Raw genomic sequence first — 21059 nt, 5'->3', positions numbered from 1 at the left:
GCGAACAGGAACATGAACGACCAAAAGATCAATGTACAGTTCTGTTTCAAGCTCGGCAAGACACTGAAAGAAACACATGCGATGCTGGTACGTGTTTATGAAGATCAAGCACTGTCCTTGAAGTGTGTTTACAAATGGTTCGCCCGTTTTTGAGGAGGCCTGGAAAGTGTTTCTGACAACCCCCGTAGCGGAAGACCGGCGACTGCCATCAGTGACAAAAACATTGAGAAGGTGACGACATTAATCACAAACAATCGGCGATTAACTGTGTGCATGATAGTGGTTGAACTGCGGATAAACCGTGAATCTGTATGACAAATCATTACCCAGAAGTTACGGAAGAGGAAAACGTGTTCTCGTCTTGTGCTACATCACTTGACTGATGATCAGAAGCAGGCACGGTTAGAAGCTGATTGATGTTTGTTGTTTAAAGGGGCCTAACATCCGAGGTCATCGGCCCTTAATGGTACTAGGTAAGACAAAATGAGATGACAAATTAAAAGTCCAAAATCCTCCGCTGACTAGAATTCAAAGCGTGAGGACGAAGAATGAATGGATTGATATGAAGTTAAAACAATCAGTGGATCCGACCCACAGTGCCTCACATGCACAGAAGCTGGCACAAAACAAGTAGTACGGACCAAGGGACTGCTTCTATAGCAGGATGCTGAATCGATTAGAATACACTCGTTCTCGAAAGGGGTCCAAAATCCAGGTCTTCCCCTCATAATGGTATTTATCGTTAAAAAAGTAGAACCATGGTATTTCCCATGTTGCGGTACTAATCAAGAGTAGCGTAGACTCGCGGTATTCCATACATTATGGTACGAATCACAGGTAATGAAATTCGCACATGTATTACAGACCTAATGTGTTTAGCACATTGTGGCGCCCTTGACAGGCAACGCAAACCTATGGTGTTCATCACCTAAGTGTACTAACCACAGGGACTCGTAATATCCCATGGTGTTCCTCAGAGTGGATACTAATCATAGGCAAGCCAGAACCATGAGTTCCTTCATCCCATGGTGTTGCTCATATAGTGCTACAAACCACAGGTACTGTAAAAGCCGTCGTGCCCACGTTTGCTACTAATCATAAACCTATTTAGTACCCAACATGATGGTACTATGCGCAAGTAAAGGCGACCCATGGTGTTCCCCGCGTGGTGGTACTAATCACAAATAGTTTCATGGTTCTAATTTGATCATCCCTTGGTCGCCCCTTTTAGTCGCCTCTTACGACAGGCATAGGATACCGTCGGTGTATTCTTCATCTGCGTCCCCACCCACAGGGGATAGATAAAAAGAAAAAAGAAGAAAAATAGTGATCCGTCACTTCGAAAAATGAAGTAACGGACAAAGAAAGGCAAGGGCCACGAAGGCCGTGAAAATGAGAGACTCCCTAGGCCTCGAATACTCGAATACCGTCGGGGTCTGAAAAGAACAAGAGTTGACCAAGGGAGGTTGGACAGGATAGACGAAAGTGAGGAGCCTGGCACAAATAAGTGGAAGCAATACTAGGACTCAGCTAAGGGGCCCGTGGTTGCCAACCCACACTCCCAAGTTGAGAGCCCCTTGGGCCCCTTTTAGTCGCTTCTTACGACAGGCAGGGGATAGCGTGGGTGTATTCTTCATCTGCGTACCCCACCCACAGGTCCGCGAGAGGTATTTTATTTCCCTCAAGTCCGCCGGCTAGCCGGTTAAGACCCCCTTATCTGCCACCTGGGAGTATCACCTCTTCCCCTGCTACGCCAGCGTAGTAGGTTCGAGGACGGTTACAAGCTTCACAGGATTTTGTTCAAACGGTGGATGCGACACCAAATTTCTTAACTTGTATTGTCACTGAGGATGAAACCTGGTGTCTCAGGTATGACCCTGAAACGAAACGGCAAAGCATGGAATGGTGTTCTCCGGGATCCCCTCATCGGAAAAAGGTCAGAACTGAAAAGTCACGCATCAAAACGATGCTCATCACCTTTTTCGATAGTCAGGCATTATCCACAAAGAATTTCTACCTGAGGGAACAACTTTGAATGCTGCACGGTACATTGAAATGTTGACCCATTTCATGAAACATCTACGCAGGGTACGACCCCAGTACACACAACAAGGTTCATGGTTTTTTGTCCATGACAACGCTCGCCCACACACAGCCAATATCGTCAAACAGTTCATGGCAAAAAAGGGGCTGGTGCAACTTGAACATCCTCCATACTCGCCAGATCACAATCCTCCACACTTCTTCCTATTCCCATGACTCAAACTCGCTTTGAAAGGAAAGAGATTTGACGATATTTCTGACATCCAACGAAATGTGACAAGGCTTTTGAAACACCATCCCAAAAGAAGCCTTCTTGCAAAGTTTCCAGGACATGTATCGCCGATCTCAGCAGTGCATAGTTATGGGAGGGGACTATTCGAAGTACAGTAAGGTCACTGTCGTGCATTGTTCATCTATGTTGATGGTACAGGGCTATTCACCAAACTTTTTTGTCACAGGCTGTAGAAAGGAGATGATCCTTAATATATTTAACTCTCAAAGGATTAAATGGCAGCTGTTCTGAATATGTTGGCCCCAATGTGACTTGTTCACATGGTCAATCATGTTTCATAAAAGATTCTTTTAGAAAGTCTTAAAACAGGTGTACTTTCCACACTTGCTACTTTGTGCACTGTAAGTTTCTTGCTTAATTACTGCAACATGAAATAGTTTTCTTTTGTCACGTTTGAGTATGATCAGGCATAATCCTTCTGGACTGTAGACATCTTTGATTCAATTCTTTGAAAATTTTTTGACTTCAGCAAAGTCACGATCAGATGGTAAATGCGTATGTGAGACGTGCTACTTATTAGAAAACTGTTCTCAATAGCATTTGAGGCAAATAAGATATATCCACAATGCAGTTGTGTTCCAGTTTCTTTTTTGTCCTGGACTATTACTTGAATAAACAACAATACATTCCAATAATGTACAATGCATTTAAGAATTACACCTTTGCCTTATAGTACGTAAAATAAAAACTATATAGGAATTAATTAGCTTTGCTCTGTTACACTTGTGCTACCAACTCAGCATCAGGAAAGTCGTATGCACAATCGTCCTCGGCTGAAACTCGATCCAAGTATATATAACTTCTTCCTGCATATATTGACCAATTCAACTCAGTTTATGGATGTGTTTACGGTGACTAAACAGACCAACCCCGGCATAGAACATATGCCCACACAAATCACACTGAATGGATGGAGGAGAGCAGGGTTGTAATTGGAGTTTTCTTGCTTGTCGCTTGGCCTCTTTGATGTCTGCGGCGTTCTCTTTCAAGCAAGTTGACAGTGGTGGATGTAGTGTTCCGCCACAGTGAGCGGTCCACAGCACATTCTTCCCATGTCTGTATATCTATACCAGTTGCCTTCACGATGTGTTTCTTTTTTTTTTTGCTAGGGGCTTTACGTCGCACCGACACAGATAGGTCTTATGGCGACGATGGGATAGGAAAGGCCTAGGAGTTGGAAGGAAGCGGCCGTGGCCTTAATTAAGGTACAGCCCCAGCATTTGCCTGGTGTGAAAATGGGAAACCACGGAAAACCATCTTCAGAGCTGCCGATAGTGGGATTCGAACCTACTATCTCCCGGATGCAAGCTCATAGCCGCGCGCCTCTACGCGCACGGCCAACTCGCCCGGTACGATGTGTTTCAGCTGGTCCTTAAAATGCTTAAGAGGTGCTCCATGAGGTCTACTGCTGGAGCAAAGTTCATCATAAAGAATTTGGCGGGCAAGCCCAGTATCACCCATGCGCTGAACATGGCCTAACCATCTCAGCTGATGAGCGATAATTGTTGCCTCAATGCTACATAGCTGCGTTTTATGCCACAATACATCACTATAAAGTAATTGTCATCTAAACGATAAATCTGTTCTTTCCAGTGCATTTAGTATAAATTCATCTGAACTGCCTGCAAAAATATTAGCAGCTTCTTCATCAATACAATACAATAGCTTTCCTCTGTTAAAATTGTTCATGTGCACGCATGTTTTTTATTGAGCACTGAGCCTGTAGTTTCAAATTTATTTACAATTACTTGAATCTGTGCTCGTGATGGGGCAATTCACTAGAAAATTGCTGAACAAATGCATCGCGTACCCGCTGAGCAGACTCGTACTTAAAACAACTTTTACATATGAAAATACGGCACTGCAATGATAACTGTCTCACCGTGTTACCAGCTGAAATTCAGACTGACTATAGATGCTAGGTTGAACACGTGCACGCTCCTTACAAGGTCAAGAACTATGCATACACCTCACATACTACTGCTTAGGTCTCCAAGAGTAGAAATGCAGCTGGATGGTCTGGATTTATAAGAGAGACCCTGTATGTGACATTTGAAAATTCAAGATGATGTATGAAATCTCAGGATTTACAAGTCTCATTTTTCCACAGGCGCAGTATGCCTTGCACATTATAACTGCAAACATTACAGTCGTACACCCTACTTTCATCAGCCTAGGTTTACAGGTGATTGCAAAATGCTGTACTTCATACCATTTACTTGGGTCCCTTGCTTGTTCAGACCAATCATCGGGGCAGTATATTCTCTCCTAAGGATTCCAGATTACTTTTACTTCGACCTGCTTCATGTTTTCATTCACTTACACGTTCATTGGACCTCAAGTTTCTCGCATAATGCCAGGCTGATTGGTTCACACAGTTAAGACGCTGGCCTTCTAACCCCAACTTTGCAGGTTCAATCCTGACTCACTCTGGTGATATTTGAAGGTGCTCAAATACGTCAGCCTCGTGTCGGTAGAGTTACTGGCATGTATGGAAACTCTTGCGGGATTAAATTCCAACACCTCAGTGCCTCCAAGAATTGTAAAGACAGTTAAGATGCCAGAAACCATACCGCCTGGACTACATTTACAAAATCAAAAATATACACCTCAACCCAGAATCAACCCCTCGAACTCCTACATGTTAAACTAAAACTCTATCCACTGCACCAACTGTACAGCACGACTAACACGTGCTGACAGAGGTAGTTACCCTACATGTGGTTACAGTGTTGCCAAATTCCCACTCTTCAACGTCCTTTTTCTGCTGAATATACTCGCAGGACGAATTTTTGTGAGAGACATTTATTTATTGCTGGGGTGTGAGGAGTCGCGACGCGACGCCTGAGTGCGCGAATTTCGGTTCACCCTGAATATAAATATTGTTACGGATATAAAACTCCATCTCTTTCATTACTCTAATTTATTTCAGGATGACCTAATAAATGCACACACACACATATTTAAACACAAGTAATGCTAACGAGTTATGAATGGCCGCACTAATTACAGTCTATTTACAAATCTCTCTTCTGTATACACAGTAGGAGGTCTAGCCCGCTCATCTACCTGCGCATGCTTAAGCCTCACTTTCACTTCCCCAAGTCCAGTCAAGCTACTCATACAGCGGCTGTGCATAGATAGCTGGATTTGAACACAGTGTCACTGGCTATACAACACTTGACGACTGTTCGTTGGTTCGAACTCCAACGACAGTCCAGTATTTCACACAATCACATCAAGTGAACAACAATCAGTAACAGCTCAACCGTATCCAACAGCAGGACGATACTCACAACAGTGAATATTAACAAACATCCAATTATCCTCACACTCAAGATAGCTGCTTCAATCACTGATTCACAGCGGTCCTCAATCCACATTACATCTAAAAAAGACAACACTAAACATTTCTTAAAACATGATAACATGAGTAATTAAAATTATCACATTGTCAATCCAAAGCCTTGTATCTGAAACTAATAATAGATCTTCATCTTATAGACAGTAGTTTTATTTAATCTCAAACAGCTCCAAGGTAAACTCCAATCTTACGGAAACGAAACTGAATACAAAACTTATATGACGTAGTGTATCTGAGATATGTGTAAGTGTGTCTGTCATTATGATGATTTTTTTTTTTTTTGCTATTTGTTTTACATCGCACCGACACAGATAAGTCTTGTAGCGACGATGGGACAGGGAAGGGTTAGGAGTGGGAAGGAAGCGGCCGTGGCCTTAAATAAGGTACAGCCCCAGCATTTGCCTGGTGTGAAAATGGGAAACCACGGAAAACCATCTTCAGGGCTGCCGACAGTGGGGTTCAAACCTACTACCTCCCAAATACTGGATACTGGCCGCACTTAAGCAACTGCAGCTATCGAGCTCGGTCATCATGATGAATTGTGAATACACTAGATTTCATATAGTCTTAAGACACAACAGGCAGAACACAGATAATGTACAGAAGCCAAAAGTAGGACCCAGTTGTAGTTGCTGTAAAACTTATTTTCAATGTATTAAATAGGTTGTGTTACGTAGTTTACGAAGTAGGTATAAAGCTTCGTGCTCGACCTTAAACTAAGTTAAACGGATTGTGGGATTTGTTATTCAAGATGTTAGGTATGTCCTACTGGTCCGGAGTTGTTAACGCGTCTGCCAGTGTGGCCCGTAGTATTGTATCCGAGTGTTAAGACTGAGGATGCTCATTAAGTGAGCGAAATATGTCCCATAAAGGGATGTAATTACATGAAACTGTAACCACCGAATGGTGGATAGTATTGAATAGATAGACAATAAATAATTTCCTATTATAATTGTTAATAACAGTATTCAATACGGATCAACCATGAGGATAATGACCTGTAAGTGGTATGTTCCGAGCTGTCAGTGGAGAGATGGCATGGAATGACATTGCAAGCAAAAAGCAAAGTCACCTCCGTACAGGCCATGAAGGCCCTTGGAGGAGTGGAAGGTAAAGGCTTCCACCATTGTTATCCTCGGCACGTGATGAGGTAGAGTGGTTAGCTCTATGCCCGGCCGCCTTTGCCCCCAGGAATTAACCTGGTACTCATTTTTGGTGTAGGCTGAGTGAACCTCAGGGCCAGTTGCACCTCCGGAAGTGAAAATCTCGTTTCTTAAATTTACGACTTCCTGACGGGGATTCGAACCACGTCCTTCCGGGCGAACCGAGCACGCCTTTACCACCTCGGCCAGGCAGCCCCTGTGGAATGACATTAGTAGACGAATAAGTTTGACTGATATCTTTAAAAGTAGAAAAGATCACAATATGAATGAAGATAATGTAAGAATTCAAGAGGGCAAATTGGGGCAAATATTCATTTATAGGAAGGGGAGTTAGGGATTGGAATAACTTACCAAGGGATATGTTCAATAAATTTCAAATTTCTTTGCAATCATTTAAGAAAAGGCTAGGAAAACAACAGATAGGAATCTGCCCCCTGGGCGACTGCCCTAAATGCAGATTCAGTAGTGATTGATTTTGAAGTACGTTGAGTGGTTCCCAAGGTTAACTTCAACATACAAACTAATTTTCTTTGTTTATAATTTGAATAAACTTATACCTTCTAGCCTAAATAAATACTAGAGTGACTATGGCACAAGTCAAACCAGCAACCTTGGCAAAGAAAGCAGCAAGGCTGCAGTCTATTAACAAGCCAGATCATCAGTGGAAGTAAGGTGCTTACAGAATTTTCACTAACACTCCTAGGTTAGCCATTATACTCGCTTCAACAAAAAATTGGAATAATACAGTAGTGTAGCTATCTAATAGAACAATTAGGCTAATTGCATTTCAAACTTTCTGAGGAGTATGTTTCCATATTCAAATACAGTAGAGAGATAACTTTTTATGCACATAAATGATGATGGTGAATGCTGTTTAGAAGGGCAAAACAATGAGATTACCTGCTATTCAACTTCATAAACCAAAGAAAGAGTTCCAATGATCCTTTTAAAGATCAAAGATACTGGCTACAGAAAGCCAGGAAAACGGCAGTCTGCCGAAGCCTCGCTGCAAACGTAACATCATCAGGGTTAAAAGATCACAATGACCATGTGTTTCATGTTGCATAGGGAGAACCTATACTGAGTGTGACAACTTCTGTAGGCCTTAAACATTTCTTTAGTTCACATATTTTAATGTTATGTTTCTAGCTAATTTTCCTTCGTAATGCTATAGCCTCCGCGATTCATGCCAATCCGTCCTTTTCAAATTGTTAGTGTATAAATAGAAAAAGGCTGGCCCCATGGTGTAGGGAAAGCATGCCTGCCTCTTACCTGGGGACCCCAGGTTCAATTCCCAGCCAGGTCAGGGTGTTTTACCTGGATCTGAGGGCTGGTTCGAGGTCCACTCAGCATACTTGATAAGAATTTAGGAGCTATCTGACGGTGAGATAGCAGCCCAGGTCTAGAAAGCCAAGAATAACGGCCGAGAGGATTCCTTATGCTGACAGCACGACACCTCGTAATCCGCAGGCCTTCGGGCTGAACAGAGGTAGCTTGGTAGGCTAAGGCCCTTCAGCGCTGTAGTGCTATGGGGTTAGTTATAGAAAAAACCTAGTGACTATCAAGAGGTGAAAGAACAGTTCTAAGTACAATGGTATTCAAGGAAGTCTACCAAAAATCTTGTTGAAAAGTAGCATACATTCATCATTGTAATTCATTACAAAGCTCTGTCTATGCCTGAAAGAAGAGTGCATTGGTTGAGTGGTGGAAAAATAATATAGTGTTGATATGAGGAAAAGGGAACTAATACAGACAGCTGTAATCATAGCAACACTGATGTCATGGTATCTTCACTTTCACTCCCTCCTCATTGCTGATCTCCACCTGGCATGCTGATGGATCATGGTTTTACATGGATGCAAAATACCAAATGCTTGGTGAACTAACTGTGGTGTGGATAAACATTACTGTTAGTCATAACGCCTCTAGGGGGGAGGCCTGCAGCCACCCTTAATGACCCCTGATGGATACTGTTAAATACAGGTTAGCCCAGTTCACCAGGAAGCACTGTTAGTAACACAGTGCATAATATTCTATATAAGTTATGTAAGTACCATTCTCATAATCTCATCACCATTATCATCATTTGGGTATCCCTCCAGCAGGCTGGGTAGGACTTTTGTGGACAATATGCCTCCATCGGTTCCTGTCATTATAGAGTTCCTCTCCTTTCACATCCTGCAGTGTTGTTCCTTTCTCGATAAGGTCTGCATTTATTTGGTCCAGCCACTTTTTTCTGGGATGTCCAAAGGTCTCCTTCCAGGTACTGCCAATTTCCAAGTATTGTCCAAGGGTTCTAGTCTCTTCAATCCTTTGCACATGCTCAAACCATTTCAAGCGTGCAATGTCTTTCTTCCATCGTACAGGTCACTTGCATGTCACTTCTGATGCACTCACTTGAATGCTACTCCTGATCTTGGTACCTACAGCTACCTCAAAATTTGAGATAAGTTGTAAGCAGAGTCAAAAAGTTCCTAACAGACCGGGAAAAAAAAAAAAAAAAAAAGCAAGCTTGCTGTAGTTAGAAAACAAAACCAGAATTTTCAATAGTTTTCAAATCTTCCAGAGAAGACAAAAGAAAAAGGGAAAATAATGAAGAGGTTTTTTTAAGGGATGATGTCAGTTACCAGGCCTCTGCAAAAAGGGACACAAAATTTGTAAGAGATCCTGTAACAAAAGAAAGAGGACAATATTTCAGAAAAGGTACCTTACCGGTGATGTGTACAACATGGAGACTTGCCACCATACCAAGAAAACTAAAATTCATTATCTTTGTCCCAGACAAGTTTTGTCGGATTTCTGACATGCTACATGTGGTTTGTGTATGTAAATACCATTCCAGTTTTGATTTCTTGTTACAAGCTCTACAAAATAATGGAGTAAAGAGAAACAACTTTTGCCAAAGAGCAAGGACTCAAGAGAACGTTCAGTTTGCAGTATTATGAGCGAAAACTGCATGCTAGGCTCTTGTGTTAAGCGTAAAGATATTGACATTCAGCAATTTTTGGTTCTTTATGCTAGTCGCTTTACGTCGCACTGACACAGATAGGTCTTATGGTGACGATGGGATAGGAAATGCCTAGGAGTTGGAAGGAAACAGCCGTCGCCTTAATTAAGGTACAGCCCCAGCATTTGCCTGGTGTGCAAATGGGAAACCACGGAAAACCATCTTCAGAGTTGTCGACCGTGGGATTCGAACCCACTATCTCCTGGATGCAAGCTCACAGACGTGTGCCCCTGACTGCATGCTTGGTTATGATCCCAATCAAAAAACGCATCAGAAATAGTAGGTCGATGGTGAAAAAACATCCGAAACAAGTTGAGTGTAGTGGATCAGTTTCAGAAGTAACTGATGAGATTAAAAGCCAACTACCCATGTTTAGGTTCCTTTGTTATGTCAAGAACACACAGTCAAGAGAGTTCAGAAAGAAGAACACCTAGATCGGGAGTTCTTTATGGAAAAAAATTACTTGGTTATATACCAGGACAAAATCCACTGTGCCCATTGGTCACATGGACAGGTTACCACTATTTACAGCATCTGCTTGGATTGGTAGAAACAAAATTTCATACGCAATTGTTAGTGACATGGCAAATTATCTGTTCCAGTCTTTTTGTTCAGACTTATTAATCTGCTGAAGAAGTTTCTGGCCTAAATAGACTATCCATCTTCTCTGACGGAGCCTCATCACAGTTTAAGAACAAGTTTTCCCTATAAATTTTGTGTTCAATAAAAAAATAAACATGGCCGATGACCTTCGATGTTAGGCCCCTTAAAACAACAACAACAACAAAAACAGACATTGAGATTGATGTGCAACGGTCATTCTTTGCAACGTCACGTGGCAAACAGGCAGTCAACGTAATTGGTGGTGCTTTAAAGCGCAGGGTGTTGAATGCAGTGAAATCCAGAAAATCAGTACCGGTAATGCATGCAAATTTCATCAGCGTGCTAACAATGAAATCAAGGAGACAACAGTTTTTTTTATATTCCCAAAGTAGTTCTAGCATATGATAATCTCATGAACAAGCAACGGGAAAAGTTAGCAGTAATTCCCAAAATTCAGATAAGTCACTAGTTTTTATCCAATGACTGTGAAAGCATTTTTTGTCACAACAGCCAGATCAGAAATATCTAGAGGCAGCATCTTCAAAGAATCAACCACATCAACCACTCTCTAAGAAGCCTATATTACGAGATTTACTCAGACTCGTCACTTACAGAAAGTGACTCAGAATCATATACTAGAGACAGATAAGTCTTCAGATGAATGTGAAAATATGTCTTCTCTGGAACGAAGCCACCACGACCTAATTTATCCCATGAATCTGAAGGATTAAATCCTGGAAAATTCATTGAAGCTGAATTGCCATGTGATAAAGGACTATATATAATGAAAAAGTGATTGTATTTGTGGATTTTAAGAAAGCCTATGATTCAGTCGACAGAGCAACCTTGATAAGCACGTTAGAAGAGTTTGGGATAGATAAAAAAAACTAGAAATTTAATCAAAGAAACCATCACTGACACTACATCACAGGTTAAGTTTATGGGTATGTTGTCAAAACCATTCAAGATCGAAACAGGTGTCCGACAAGGGGACGGGATGTCACCACTTCTGTTTAATGTTATACTTGAAAAAGTGGTCAGAGAGTGGAGGAAGAGACTGATGGAATTAGGGGTGAAAAATGGAATATCACTGGGAAGATCTGGAATCAAAATTGACTGTCTAGCATTCGCAGATGATATGGCAATACTGGCAGAAGACACTGAAACAGCCAAGGTACAAATTGAAACACTTCAAGAGACTGCTGTAAAGACGGGACTTCAGATATCCTTCGAAAAGACGGAACTAATGATTCAGGACAAAAAGGATCCGACACAAAATATTGTCACCAAATATGGAACAATTAAAAGAGTACAGAAGTTTAAATATCTAGGGGAATGGATAACCCCAACAGGACTACCAGGAATAGCATTACAGGAAAGGGCAAGAAAGATGGAAGCAGCATACCAGTTATGTCGAAATGTCTACAATAAAAAATCAGTTTCATTCACTGCAAAAATCAGACATTACAACACTGTCATCAAACCAGAAAGTCTATATGCGATCGAATGTATTCCACTGAACAGGAAGGGCTTACTAGAAAACATTGAAAAGACAGAAAGGAAGATCTTGAGGAAGATACTAGGGCCCAGGAAAGTGGGTCAAGAATTTAGACTGCGACCAAATGAGGAACTATACAAAAGGACCGAAAAAATCACAACATCCTTCAAGAAGAGAAGACTCTGCTTCTACGGACACATTAAAAGAATGCCACCAGAGAGAACAGCCAAGCGAATTCTGGAATACATGGAGAACAGGAAGACACAAACTAGCTGGCTTAAAGGGGTCAAGGAGGATATGGAGGAAAATAATATATCACAGCAGGCAGTATACAACAGACAGGAATACAGAAAAATCATCAACAAAATTAAGGGATTCCAAGATCAAAGTAGCAAAAAACGGACCGGCAACAACTGGTCACGAGAACGTAAAGAAGCCCACTCCGAAAGGATGAAGAAGTACTGGGCCGATCGAAAGAGGAAGAACCGTAAATGAATGATGCTTAACGTGGTCCATAGTAGACCTATTCGAAAACAAGAAGAAGAAGAAAAAGTTGAAAACTATGGTATTAAAGTACTTGTCTTCAAACGGAAGGCCCAAAAATGATTTTTTTTAAGCTAGGTAAGGAGTCACTTTCATTTGAAAGCACTGTCAAAGTATCTTTCATAGAAGAACCCCGAATGATCCTGATGTTGTTAGAAAAGGAACCGACAGAATATATTATTTAATTGAAGACTCTTAAATTGAAGTAAACTTACAGTTTAATGTATGGTATAACACAATCATTAACATACAAATTTTTAATGGTTAAATTCAGCATATCAGTCTGCTTTTTGACAAATTTTCTTCTAATTACACATCATTATCTTCCATAAAATGCATGTAAAATTGATAAAAATAAATTATTTATACTATGATTACATCATTAGGCCTACATCAAAAAAAAGAAACCCTTTCAAAGACGACGCTTAATTCACAAGTGTCCTGTACAAAACAACATGTCTGTCCCATACGGAACAAAATATTTTGGGTTGTCTTCCAGTAGTTACAGGTTTTTTTAAAACTAGTAACTATGTTTCTAAAATGTTTCACTTGAATTGTGATTCCGAGGTATTTGTAGGCGTTGCTATTCCTGAGCCTCTGTCCTTTGCACTGCATAAAGTCCTGTTTTGCTAATTTACCACCTTTCCTGAATACAACTAACTCAGTTTTGTTTATATTTAGCGCCATTTCATTCTCATCTGCCCATTCTGTGATGAGATCCATCCCAGTCTGCAATTCATCTCTATTCTCTGAGGCCAATGCCATGTCATCGGCATATATGTATGCGTTTACACTCTTAGTGCATCTCTTGATCTTGGCTGTCACATCATGCGTTAGGACATTGAATAGTAATGGACTCAGTGGGTCACCCTGAAGCACTTCAATAGTTTGGCTGATCCATTTGGATGTGCAAAGTTTGTCATTTATTTGTACGAAATTTTCTGTTAATATATTTACTGCTAGTCTTGTCAGCCATGTTCTGTCAATTAAAACTTCCAGCTTCATCTTTGTCCCGTTTACTCTGTCAAAGGCCTTGGTATAGTCAATGAAAACTACATACATTTTCCCTCCTTGTTCGGCAATTGCTCGGTGGATGTCTTGAAGTAGATTTCCAGCTGCCGTCAAAGTTGATCTGCCTGATCTAAAGCCTTACTGTTCTTCCGGTAAAAGCGGATCAACTGTTCTGCCTATGCGTTAGGTCAGCAAACTTGTAAGCAGTTTGAAACCTACTTATTCCAGTGCAATTCCTCTGTAGGACTCAGGTCTATTCACCTCTCCTTTTCCTTTATAGAGCATCTTTATGGTTGACTTACTCCAAGATGATGGACTCTTCGCAGTCTCTAAGACATCTGTTCAGCAGCTCTGTCCACACTAGCAATAGGTATGGTGCTGAGGCTTTCAGATGTTCATTAAAAATTCCATCCGGACCTGCAGCTCTATGGTTCTTCATGGCTTCAATAACCTTCTTTACTTCAGCTCTTGAGAAGGGCAAGCACTGTTTTATTTCATCATCTGTAATGGTTGTAGGTGTTATGTTATTGTAGCATAGTGTTTGTTCCAAGTGTGCTTCCCAAATCTCCAGTAAAGCGTGTTTGTCTTGTGCGGAGTGCTTTAAACGGATTTTCTTCAATTTGCATTATTAGTTCAAGATTTTGCCTTTCCTCGTATTCAACTCTCTTTTATTAGAAATTTATATTCCTTTCTAGCATTCTGATAGTCTGCTAGGTCAGTTATCTTCCAAGTCTGCCTTGCTTTTCTTATTTTCTCCAAAGTTAGCTGTCTTGTTTGGTAACAATCTCTGTCAAACCATTTTTTCGCACTACCTGTGATTGTTGCATTCATTGCCGCTCCTTTGATGTAGTTCTCTATTAGGGATAATGCCGCATCTATTTCTCCTTCTCTGATTTCCCTCAGTATTACTTGTATTACTCCTATATTATCCTCCAAGATATTGGTGTCTATTGTTCTCTTAGCCCCTTTTTGTTCATTCTGTATCATGATCAACCGTGAATGGACACGCACAGGATATGACTTACGGCATACAGTTACGAGGTTTGCCATACTTGGGTTTCATCATAAAGTATGCCAGACCTTGAATTACCATGAACCAGGCCCGGATTGCATGTGCAGACTCTGTGACCAACACTGCGAGAAATATCATGCCTTAAAGTGCAAGCGTAGGCAACAAACGATCACCCAGCTTGCCAATGAATAATGGACATGACAATTAAAAGTGCAAACAAACTTAGTGACAATAAGTGGAAATATATTTTTTTTATTTCTTATATGGCCATTGGCTGCAATAAAATTCTTATAAAATGTTCCACTACCCACAAATTTATGGATAAAAATTCAGTTAGTCAAGGAGTCAGACTACTAAAAATGTTTTCATTCCTCCCTTGAAGGGGGAGGCGAGCCTCTTAGATGGTGACGCCGTCTCTCAGGCCGGGAGATTTGTTCGGTTGAAGGAGATGTTCGGAGAAGGTGAGGGGGTTGGCGGCCGTGGCCTATACTAGGAACTGTCCTGGCATTCACCTCGGTGCAGAATGTAAAACCACAGAAAACCATTCTCAGGATAGCCAACGATTGGGGCCAGCCGTGAGGTCCAGCCCTGTCCGTCTCCCGAATGCAGCTAGGCATAGAGCCATGGCCACCCCTCCTCTGCTCAGTTGGCTGGTCAGAGTGCAGAGCTGTTGGATCACAGACCAGCCGTGGCCACTTATGGACCGAGACCATTCTGCATCTACTGACCAAGGAATCAGATATCACACCTGTGCTATCAAACTGCTTGCTGACTTTCAAAGTGTCAAAAAAAAAAAAAGCAGCATCCCAGGTGGAACCCAATTTTATTTACGTATTTCTCAGAAAATAAAATTTAATAAATTATTCTGTACCGGGCGAGTTGGCCGTGTGCGTAGAGGCGCGTGGCTGTGAGCTTGCATCCAGGCGATAGTGGGTTCGAATCCCACTGTTAGCAGCCCTGAAGATGGTTTTCCGTTGTTTTCCATGTTCACACATTTCATATTCCCTGTGGGAATCAACATCTATATCATCTGATGGCCAGGCAGGCATCAATTTTTGGAAGTGACACAAAGTATCTCATATTGCATTGGCACTGCTGGTGACTTCAAGTAGCCCATGTAGTGGCCTCCACGGTATGCACTAGCCATGCGTCTTGGTGGGTGTGCTAAGTACCAACTGATGAGCCCATCTTAGCACATAGGGGCAAAACGCAGGCAACCAAGAATGAGTTAGCTGGAAAATTTATAATGTCCAATAACAGACCATTAAATTGGTATTATAAATTTACTCATCAGGACAAATATTTCATATTCCCTGTGGGAATCAACATCTATACCATCTGAAGACCAGGCAGGCATCAATTTTTGGAAGTGAGACAAAGTATCTCATAGTGCACTGGCACTGCTGGTGGCTTCAAGTAGCCTATGCAGTGGCCTCCACAGTATGCACTAGCCATGCGTCTTGGTGGGTGTGCTAAGTACCAACTGATGAGCCCATCCTAGCACACAGGGGCGAAACGCAGGTAACCAAGAATGAGTTGGGTGGAAAATTTATAATGTCCAATAACGGACCATTAAATTGATATTATAAAGTTTTTCTGTATACATCTCCCATCTGCTGGACACTCATATGGTAGCAACATTGCCACAACCGCTTATGAACCGCCAAGTTGGAATTAAGGTCGGCACAACTATAGCCTGTGAAGAATGAGTGTATCAGCTAAAGGATAGATTCCCAACAGCATGCAAACCTAATAGTCAGGACTGAAGAGCACAAGAAAGCAAGGGCATGACTGTTGATATGGACCTGTAGTTTAAAGTGAGAACAATAGGGACATGACTTTTGCTTTCAAAACGTCTGTACATACATTGGCTAGGATTTCAATCACAGCAGCCTTGGTGAAAGCTTGTAAGGATATATCCCAAGTACACAAGAGTTGACCAAATTATGTCAGGAAATAGAAAGATATTCACCTCTTCTTAACTCTTAATTATAAAAGAAAAACGAGGTCTGTTCTTTCCAAGAATGACATGACAGTATCGCTAAGTAGAAGAAAGAGTCCCACAGACGAGCCAGTTCACTCCATTATTAGGTACAACAACATGGAACCCAGAAACTTCCTCATTTTCTGAATACTACAGAGCGATCAAAAAGTCACACACATCAAACTAAACGATGTTGTATTAACAAGAAGAAACACCATCTGTCTTGTACCAGTCATACCACGTCTGCCGTATAGCTTTGAAAATAGCTCGACAGACCAGTAGTATTCCTAAGAGCGATGAGTGTTCAATATTGAACATTATTTTGCCACACAATCCAAGTGCTGCAAACAAGTTCCGTCAGGCATATCCTGATTCTGCAGTTCGACAATAACGAGAGTAATCTACCGTTTCGAAAATGTGGAAAAGCTGTAAATGGAAAGCACTGTGGCCCCCTGTGTTCATCTGATTTGACTGCCTTCAGATTTCTTCCTTTCGGAGTACCTTAAAGGAAATCTACGTATATAAAATAAGAGTTTTGTCTGTACATTGCTCAGAATTTAAAAAGAATGGTATTTCTGTATCGGTCGTGTCCAGAGTAACAAGGAAATGCAGTTTTTAATTTTCCGTAATTTCTGTCTGTCTGTATGTACACGCATCACGAGAAAAGGGCTGAACAGAATTTAATGAAAATCGGTATGTAAAGTCCGGGAATAAGTCACTACAATCTAGGCTATAAATAATCTTATTCACGCTGAGAGAAATGGTAGTTTAGGGGAAGGCCTATAAGTTAATTCTCAAATATTTATGCTATTAGTGATCCTATCTTAATGAAAATGGATATGTAAAGTCCGAAAATAGAGTTGCTACAATCTAGGCCATAAATAATCTTATTCACGCTGAGAGAAATGGTAGTTTAGGGGGAAGGCCTAAAATTTAATATATCGTCGTTGCCGGGACAAAACCTCCTATGTGATAATATTTTTGGAGATATACTGACCCGCAGCACATACATTCTGAAGAGCGAGAATGCCTTGACAATATTCACACAATATTGCACCTTAGATGAGAGAACCTTACCGGCCAAAGTTCTAAGCTAAAATATTTCACATAGGAGGTTTCGTACCGGCAGCGACGATTTATATCGTCATTCTTTTAAAATTCTGAGCAATGTACAGACAAAACTCTTATTATATATCGTCGCTGCCGGTACGAAACCTCCTATGTGAAATATTTTAGCTTAGAACCTTGGCCGGTAAGGTTCTCTCATCTAAGGTGCAATATTGTGTGAATATCGTCAAGGCATTCTCGCTCTTCAGAATGTATGTGCTGCGGGTCAGTATATCTCAAAAAATATTATCACATAGGAGGTTTTGTCCCGGCAACGGCGATATATAATGAGAGTTTTGTCTGTACATTGCTCAGAATTTTAAAAGAATGGTATTTCTGTATCGGTCGTGTCCATAGTAACAAGGAAATGCAGTATTTAATTTTCCGTAATTTCTGTCCGTCTGTATGTATGTACACGCATCACGAGAAAACGGCTGAAGAGAATTTAATGAAAATCAGTATGTAAAGTCCGGGAATAAGTCGCTATAATCTAGGCTATAATCAATCTTATTCATGCTGAGAGAAATGGTAGTTTAGGAGAAGGCCTAAAAGTTAATTCTCAAATATTTATGCTATTAGTGGTTCTATCTTAATGAAAATGGGTATGTAAAGTCCGAAAATAAGTTGCTACAATCTACGCCATAAATAATCTTATTCACGCTGAGAGAAATGGCAGTTTAGGGGGAAGGCATAAAATTTAATTTTCAAATATTTATGTTATTAGTGGTCCTATCTTAATGAAAATCGGTATGCCAAGTCGAGGAGTCGCCAATATCTAGGCCATAATAATCTTATTCATGCTGAGAGAAATGGTAGTTCAGGGGACGGCCTAAAATTAAATTCTCAAGTATTTGTTATTAGTGGTCCTATTGACAAATACTACATTAGTGAAGTTATACAGTATTAAATTTCTGATCATTTATGACTCATGCAGTTTTGCTGTACTGGCCGTGATAACATATTAATGAATTTGATTTTTTGTTGCAAAGTCCATATCAGTGCTGAGTCACGAGGAAATGGGTAGGCCCTAGACAGAATTTAATGAAAATCGGTATGCAGAATCGGGGAATAAGGAACTAGAGTCTACGCTATACATAATATTGTAAGATGCCCTAATATCACAGAATCGAAAGAAAACTAAATGTGAAGGCATACAATAGAGAAAGCTCATAACATTGATAAACAATAACATTACATTGACCATTGTTTTTTGTGTCTCTGTTGCCACTCATGTCCGATAGGTGGAATAACTGCTGTATACAGAGTATTTTTTTTTAAATTTGCTTTACGTCGCACTGAAACAGATAGGTCTTATGGCGACGATGGGATAGGAAAGGGCTAGGAGGGGAAAGGAAGCGGCCCTGGTCTTAATTACGGTACGACCCCAACATTTGCCGGGTGTGACAATCGGAGACCACGGAAAACTATATTCAGGGCTGTTGACATTGGGGTTCGAACCCACTACCTCCCAGATGCAAGCTCACAGCTGCGCGCCGCTAACCACACGGTCAACTCGCCCAGTTGTACGGAGTATAACAGCCTGCCTGAATATTGGCGAGAAGTAGCTGGAAACTATCTTCTTTAGCATGCCATTCCTCTGGTTCATAAATTTTCTGTTACTACTGGTACGTAACAATCTGGTTCATCATAGCATTCGAGCTATTCAATCCCTACTCTGCTGTACTGATTGGAATGAGCAGTGTGCATGTTTAATGAAATAATGGCAGAGGAGTGTTCACGGCTGTCTGCGGCCTGGTCATTCCAGCACTGGAAGTTTGGACTGTTAGATCAGCACCTAAGAACGTTCGCTAAAAGTGAGAATATGTGCGGTTTTTCACTTGATCAAGTATTTTACATGATAACATTGCTTTTAATCGCTACATTCCTACTGACGTTTTTTTAATGACCTAAGTTGACGTCGTCAGTTAGGAAAACCACAAAGACATTCTTCCTGACGATCCCGTAGCGAAGCCCGGGTACATCAGCTAGTATATAAAAAGAATCAGCATACACTGGAGAAACTAAAAAACAAAATTACAACGGTCCAGTATCAATGTACAGATCCTTCACAAAACAGCCTCAAACATAGTAAGAGGAGCTTGTGCACCCATTACTGAAAGGATTTCCAACATACATTTTGGAGACATCAGTTTGATTTGAATTTAAGATTATAAACAGTAAAGTGTGATGTGTAACGTGTGCATTTAATTAACCTACTGCTTACTGTAATGCACGCAAATTTTTGATCACCTTGTGGATTACAACAAAAAAATGGAATCTTTTACGTCGCACCAACCGATCTTACAGCGAAAACTGGATAAGACGGATCTAGGATTGGGAAGTAAGATGCCGTGACCATAATTAAGGTATAGACCCAGCAGTTGGCTGATATAAAATGGGAAACCACAGAAATACATCTTCAGGGCTACCGACAGAAGAGTTTGAACCAACCATCTTCCAAAACCAAATGCACAGCTACATGACTCATAACGCATTGCCAACTCGCTCGATTGTTAACTGTTGCCGTATAGATAATTAGAATAGGCCTATATTAAGACTTATAAGCTATGTAACCATATTTTGCATAGGCCTAAATAAGTTGTTTTTTTAAGAGCAATGTAGTAGGAAACTTTATAAAATGAATAATATACCTAAGTACAGCGATAGTTCTAAGTATCTACCCTGAATTCCTATCTCAGAATAAAACATAACTTCCAAACTCCGCTACAATAAAAGCGACACACGGTAAATAAGATAAACGCCCATTTATTGAACCACAGAACATTAGAAATCTACAAAAAAATATGAACAAAGTGTGCAGTAGGATATTTTAAACTGAACTAAAGCAAATAGCATAGATGCTGAAACAGTCGTTCAGGACGTCATTTAGCACAACACTTATTGACACCAAAGTAAAAATTATAAATATCTTCATCCTAGGAACAACTCTTTAGCGAATAACATGTTGTTGTTGTTATTGTTGCTGTAGTTCAAAATTTATAAACATGCACACAGCAGAAAATCATATTAGTTGTCACACAAACAATACGATTCGACTTACAACAGCCGGAACACTTAATATTTCAACAAATATTAAAAATGAAGATAAATTTTGACTATACAACAAAACCAAAGATAGTAGATGCAGATGATTACTAAATTCCAAAGAGAATATAGTCTAAAATCAAAGAATTACCAACAGCGTCAAATGACCACAACTTAGAGATGGGCACTATCGACTGATAACTATCGAACTAGTCGATAGTTCAAACTATCGTAACAGTCGACTACTTAAAAAACAAGTCGACTGAATTCAGTCGCAGTCCCTGTCACGGATATCTCCACGTTTCACTGTCCAGTCATCACAAAACAAGTCGACTGAATTCAGTCGCAGTCCCCGTCACAGTTCTCTCCACATTTCACTGTCCAGTC

The 21059-nt window shown here is 40.7% G+C and overlaps 1 protein-coding gene across 1 annotated transcript in view; it reads right to left on the bottom strand.

The window, feature by feature from the left end:
• LOC136858307 (centrosomal protein of 164 kDa) overlaps nt 1–20784 on the bottom strand; it is a 208807-nt gene extending 188023 nt beyond the window's left edge. Inside the window, exon 1 of the mRNA XM_067137748.2 lies at nt 20689–20784. The gene's annotated coding sequence lies outside the window, so the exon portion shown is untranslated. The remainder of the gene's footprint in view (nt 1–20688) is intronic.
• Nucleotides 20785–21059: the final 275 nt, after the last annotated feature.

This window comes from Anabrus simplex, chromosome 1 (assembly GCF_040414725.1).
Source record: "Anabrus simplex isolate iqAnaSimp1 chromosome 1, ASM4041472v1, whole genome shotgun sequence".
NCBI lineage: Eukaryota > Metazoa > Arthropoda > Insecta > Orthoptera > Tettigoniidae > Anabrus > Anabrus simplex.
The sequence above is the reverse complement of the archived record's forward strand: the minus strand, read 5'-3'. Positions and strand labels throughout refer to the sequence as shown.